Source organism: Narcine bancroftii, chromosome 11 (genome assembly GCF_036971445.1).
Source record: "Narcine bancroftii isolate sNarBan1 chromosome 11, sNarBan1.hap1, whole genome shotgun sequence".
Lineage (NCBI taxonomy): Eukaryota > Metazoa > Chordata > Chondrichthyes > Torpediniformes > Narcinidae > Narcine > Narcine bancroftii.
In genome coordinates, this window is record NC_091479.1 from 29,892,474 (window position 1) to 29,898,473 (window position 6,000).

At 47.5% G+C, this 6,000-nt stretch overlaps 1 long non-coding RNA gene across 1 annotated transcript in view; it reads right to left on the reverse strand.

The window, feature by feature from the left end:
* The window catches only part of LOC138746355 (uncharacterized), a 34,698-nt gene extending 31,533 nt beyond the window's left edge, over positions 1 to 3,165 (reverse strand). Inside the window, exons 1-2 of the long non-coding RNA XR_011346896.1 lie at positions 2,866 to 3,165; positions 453 to 552 (exon numbers count right to left, since the gene is read on the reverse strand). This is a non-coding gene — a long non-coding RNA (uncharacterized lncRNA). The remainder of the gene's footprint in view (positions 1 to 452; positions 553 to 2,865) is intronic.
* Between the last annotated feature and the right edge of the window lie 2,835 nt (positions 3,166 to 6,000).

Here is a 6,000-nt window from a genome sequence, read left to right on the forward strand (position 1 = left end):
GAAGGGGAAGGTTAAAGAACTTTGGTGGGGTAGTTGTGATGGGTAATCGATTGGAGAGGGTCCCAGTGAGGGAACTGGTCTGGTGGGAGGACAGACCTGATGTTGGGCCTTTGGATACAGGTGAATTGGCGTGGGGGACGGGGACAGGGACTTTTGGCTGGGCATGTTGTGGGACAGGGGCTTGTTGAAAGCCCTGGTGGGAGACAGGAGCTCTGGAGACGGTCCAAGCAATGGGTGGAGCATTGGGGATGGGCCCAGTGGGGAATAGGGGCTTTGTTGACAGGCCTGACAGTATTTTGGGGATGATCTCAGCAGGGGGAGGGGTTTGGGGACAGGCCTGGTGGGAGATGAGGGCTTTGGGGAAGGGCCAGGTGGGTGACAGGGGACAGTATTAGGGAAGGACCCAGAGGACAAACCACCCCTGGAGCTCTGGTTCACCTCGGGTCACTCACCTTGGCCCACGGACGTGCTTTCAGAGATCTGCGGGAAGCTGAATTCGTTGCAGTTTGGGTTCATCTCCCGGATCTGCTCCCTGGATGACGTCCGCCACACCTGTTGGGACAGAAATCACCTTCACTACTGGCTCGGGGTGGGGGGAGCAGGAGGGTGACAAAGGGAGGGAATGCAGTGTATGTGTACCAGGTCATGGACATGGGACGAGCCCTAGAACTGGGGTAGTGGTGAAGGCTGAAACGTTAGGGGCATTTAAGAGGCTCTGAGTCACGTGGATGAAAGAAAAATAGAGGGTTATGAGGGAGGAAGGGGTTAGTTATTTTTATTTTGGTATGAATACATCGGTCGGCACAACATCGCGGGCTGAAGTGCTTGTACTGTGCTCTCATGTTCTATGTTAAACGTGTCCTGTCAGTCTTTCAGCAAGCGGATATGTCGGGGAAGGACCGCTGCCGACTGGCATATTCCAGGCTGCAGGGGTAGATGCTGAGGGATGCACGGAGGCTTGGCATAGCCAACACGAAGGCACTATGGGGATGGATCATAATCCTTCCATAACCGTGCACTGAGAGGCTGAGACCAAGGGGAACTCCTCCAACAGCAGAGGGGGGCAGTAACCACACGGTATCAAAGTGGTGGCAATGAAGGTAAACAGAGATGTATGCAGCAATGTGCAGTGAAGGGAATATCTGGATACAACAGGAGGAGGAGAAAAGACTTGGAATGGTCTTCCTCTTTGGAAATAATTTGTAAATAAAGTCTATTTTGCGGGGTTGGGGGGAGGGGAAGAGAAAAGCCCTACTCAGTCAACTTTGCTTCATGAGATACATTCTCCGATCCAGAAAATCTATTCTGCACCCGCTCCAGAGTACAACATCAAATTTATTACCCTTGGATAGCACAAGTACGACCTGATAAAACAGAGTTCTTGGGATAAACATACGCAAACACACAACCAAGCCCTCACACAACAGACAAATGATACATGAGCAGCACGTCCAGAAAAAATTACTCGATATTGTTGAATAAATAGCAGAGTCGAGGAGTATTTGTATGAGTAGCTCATCAATCGTTCCACGTTCTCCCTGCCTGGAGGAAGAGGCTGTTCCTGGGCCTAGTGGTACTGGCTCTGAAAGTCCTGGATCTCTTTCCCGACGGGAATAGCTGGATGATGCTGTTGGCCGTGTGAATGGGTGCTCGATGATTTTGTCAATGATCATAGTGGATCACATTGATATTTGGGGTGGTGGGGGGGTGGGGCAGGAGGGTGTCCCCAGTGTTGCTCTTGCCCACTTTACGTCCTGTGGATTGACCTCTGATAATTTTTTAAAAATATTATTTATAAATAAAATCCACAAAGAATTCACAAAATTAATAATAACACAAATAATATATAAATACACTTGTCATAGTTAAAAGAAAGAATAAAAAAATCCCCCCCCCATTAAACCACCCCATCTCCCCTCCATCCCCTTTCTAAAAGAAAAAGAAGAAAAATGAGGACAAGGGACCCCCAACAGGAGAACCAATTACTTTAACGTTCCTTTTCAAAAACTGAGGCCTTAAGGAGAAAGGGAATGTTAGAGCCACCTTTGTAAATATGGGGTCCATATTCTTCCACAATATATGGTTGAGGCGGCCTGCTCACCAGGACGAAAGCCAGTACACAAGATGGATGACGAATGCGGTGACTACACAGATCCTGCGGCAACCAATCATCTTCGTCCCAGGTGACATCCCGCACAGTGGGAAGCAATGAGCAATGACGAGAACACCCACCAATCCGAGGCTGGCTTTGCCATCTCGAAAGACCTGTCATCAGTAGCGGGAGAGTATATAAGCAGAGCTGCCAGTTCAACGAACCAGTCTTCGACTTCGACTTCACGGGTGTGTATCATTCATTCCACACATCATGTGTGCTGGATATCGGTGCAAAGGAAGAGACTTTCACCATTGACCACCTCAAACCAGCACATCTGGACATTAGCAAATTCAGTCCCCACGACCCAGATATAGGCGACCGAAAGCAGCGAACAGCGCTGGTTCTAGGGAGGTGGGGCATCATGCTAACTGGGATGCCACCCTGTACACAAGATGGCCGACGAATGTGGCAACTGTTCAGAGTCCACGGGGACCAACAACTTTCATACCAGGGGACAACGCACACGGCAGGAATCAACAAAGAAGGGAACACCGAACAATTGGAGGCCGGCATGGATGTGACATCACTCCAGTCGACAGCAGCAGGGAGAGAATAGAAGCAGAGCTGCGAGTGTAATAAAGGAGTCTTTGACTTTGAATGTTTGGGCGTGTGTCCGCCTTTCCACCCATCACAGTAGCGCGCACGCTCAAATTTCACATCGAATGGTCTTGCTCATCTTACATCGGGAGTCACGTGTACAGTTTCCTTACCTGAAGCATGAGAAGTGCACAAAGATCGTCAGATTTGTTTCTGGGGTGTTTTAAGCAGGTGATAGAAGGAAAGTTTGAATGTGGATCTCTTGGTCGTTGGTAAAAAGGGAGATGACCTTACAACATTATGAGAGGACACAGCAGCACGGATCGAGAGAGGATAATGCAAAGGAGCCGAACACCAAGTGTCACAATTTCCCAATAACCGATCAGCTGCTTAGACTTTAAGATATGTCTTCAATGAAAATGTAATATCCTTGGAATTCTCTCCGCTTTTGAAGGTGCATTTGAAATTGGGATCCATGGACTTGTGATGAGTTTATTGCCGTACCCACTCGTAGAGGGATCATATGCATTGAACTTAGATGTAGATACTTTGAAAAAAGTAGCAGACATTAAATTGGAAGCGGTAATAAATATGAAGGAAAGATTGAGAATAAATAGTCTCCCTTGCAGTTGGGGTACAATGTATTGCTTGAGATCAGAGGAATCCTGGAGCCAAGACAAAGTGATCCTGTGTTTCCCAAGGATTTGATTGTTGTTAGATTAGTAAAAAGTGGAAGGGCCGAAGGGTCTTCTGATCCTTCGACTGCTTGATTTGTCTTCTGATGCTGATTGGGTTCACCTGTGTATTCGCTCGCTCGCTCGCTGATTGGTTGCTTCATTTACGCGAGGCAACGGGTTGATTCGGTGAGGCCGCTAATTGATTAGACCCTGAAGTCGGGTTGGATTGATGGGCGGGTTCGCGGGTTGATTGGCTCTTGATGTGAGGAGGCGGGACATTTGCGGCAGCGTCGTCTGCTCCGGGTCCGTCGTGTCGCCTCGGGAGCGAATGGGAGTAAGTTGGCGGATGCGCCGGAACCTTCCACAGCCGCGCGGTCCAGGGTAAGCGGGCGACCCGCAGCCCACCGGGCCCCACCCGGGAGCGGCCGGTACCGGCGGGGTGTTTGGGTGGAGCCGAGGCGTCGGTGCAAGGCCTGATGCCGCCGACAGGGCGAGGCTGGAGGCCGCGGTGTTACTTGCAGCGGGAAGGGGTGGGGTCAGGTGATTGGCAAGTCTTGTTTGCGCATGCGTGGTGAGTTCGCGCATATGTTGCAGATACGCATGTGCCGATTGAGGGCGACGAAACGAACCCTTTGCGCTAGCGGCAACTGACGACTGGCGCATGCGCACAGAAATTAAGATGGCTGCCCCCAGCTAATGGACCTTGAGTCACAAAGTCAATCCTGTGACTGTTCTCGTTTGTCAAATCATTTGATTTTAAAAATAGGCTCTAAGACTTCAGGTCTCCTCGCTCGGGGGCAATACCCCGACTTGCGACCATCGTGGACCCACCCTCCCCCCCGACTCGACCTTTGTGGGACCTTTGGACTAAACTCCTTCAATTAAAATAATAACTATTTATAAACTCCTACAAGACTTCAGGGCTCCTCGCACGGGGGCAAAACGCCGACTTGCGACCATTGTGGGGTCTGATTGATCCTTTGGACTACACTATGGTCGCAGGTCGGGGAGGACCTGTCGGGGTCATTGGGTCGCTGAGGAAGGGATGGAAAACCAATCCATTTTTTGCTTCCCAATGCTCATAGAATGTGTCTGATTCCATCCGTTTTTCCTGTTGTAGCATCACATTCTTCATAAAGCTAGATGTTATTTTTTAAAGTTGTGTCACCTGAACAATAATGCTCCAATCCTTCTGATCCTGACGTACCATGTGTTTAAAATGTAATGTTTCTCAGTTACTTGATCGAATGCCTTAAAAATATCGGGACTTTGGTGTTAAAAATACAGAGTAAAGATTTCACCAATCCTTTTGAATTTATGATCTCTGAGATTTCTGGTCATGTTTTCTATTTAGGTTGGTGTATCTTGCAGACCTGTTTGGTTGCAGCAAGTAAGAAGTTATCCATTTGTAGCATCCGCTGCGGCAGTGCGACCAAATAAAGAGACATCCTCCCAAGGTGAGTGTAAAACAAAGACTGGCTTTACTGGTTTAAATTCCCCACGTGTGCTCACTGGCCCACCCACTTCTGGTGACGTACCCCTGACTTCCAGCATCACTCTCCAGCTGGCTGGCCGCTACGCGGAAGTGAAGGGCATCTCAGCCCGCACATGGTGCAAGGCCCAGGCTCCTGCTCAGTGGTAAAGGGGACTCTGTGCCATCTTGGACTGTCCAAGTGTTGCAGTGATTTGGCCTTTTTTGCTTGCCCAGTTGCCTGGTGCGCTACAATCTCAGCGTTGATAAGGGGGAAATTCTTTCAATGTTTCATTCACTTTTATTACAGAATTCTTCCTAGTTTATCTGTGTAACATTGAAAATTATGGGTTTTCATGAACAGGGATCATGATTTTACTCATAATTTGGTGAGCCAATGGATAGGACAGTTTTTGCTAATGCCCCATGGGAAGCAAAATAAAAATGAAGTGACAAAATTAGGAAGGTTTGTTGACCCTTTTTTTTAAGCAGTATGTCAGGATGATTTTCATCTTGCTTGCTGAATTAAAATGTGATTTGTCAGTTCTTAATGGCAGCTGCCATTATTGGCATTGCAAGGAGAGATGGGAAATGGGTCAGGTCTTTGGTGGTCCCAGTAATGCAACGGAGAAAGATGTCACGGGGCTGAATGTGGTTTAGGGAGGGAGAGGGTATTAATTTTTAGGAAAAGTATGTGGCCAGCCACCGATCAATACTTTTTTATCAAATAGAAATTCCTGCTGGTAGAAGCCATTTCCTACTTTGAACAGGCCCAATGTCATTATCCAAGCAGATATTGTTAAGAGCCCAAAGGATCCCAAAACCCAGCACCAAGAGACATTCACCAAGACAAGTGGTTTTTAAAAGAGAAGTTATTTTTAATCAAATTTAATCATGAAAATAGAATTAAACTTTATCCTAACTCTATACTTAACAAACCCAAATTAACCTCTTTTTAATTCTAAGTGCACATATTTGTAATGTGTTTAAATTTAAGAAAAGTGATTTGGTTCACAGTTCAATCTTACTTCTTTCTTCCAAGTTCTCTGGATGCAGGCAATTCCGCTGTGCACAGAATGGAATGTGTATAAATTTCACCAGGATTTGGTGCTCGAAAGGTAAATGTTTACCGCTCAGGATAGTTCTTGTAGGGTTTTTAG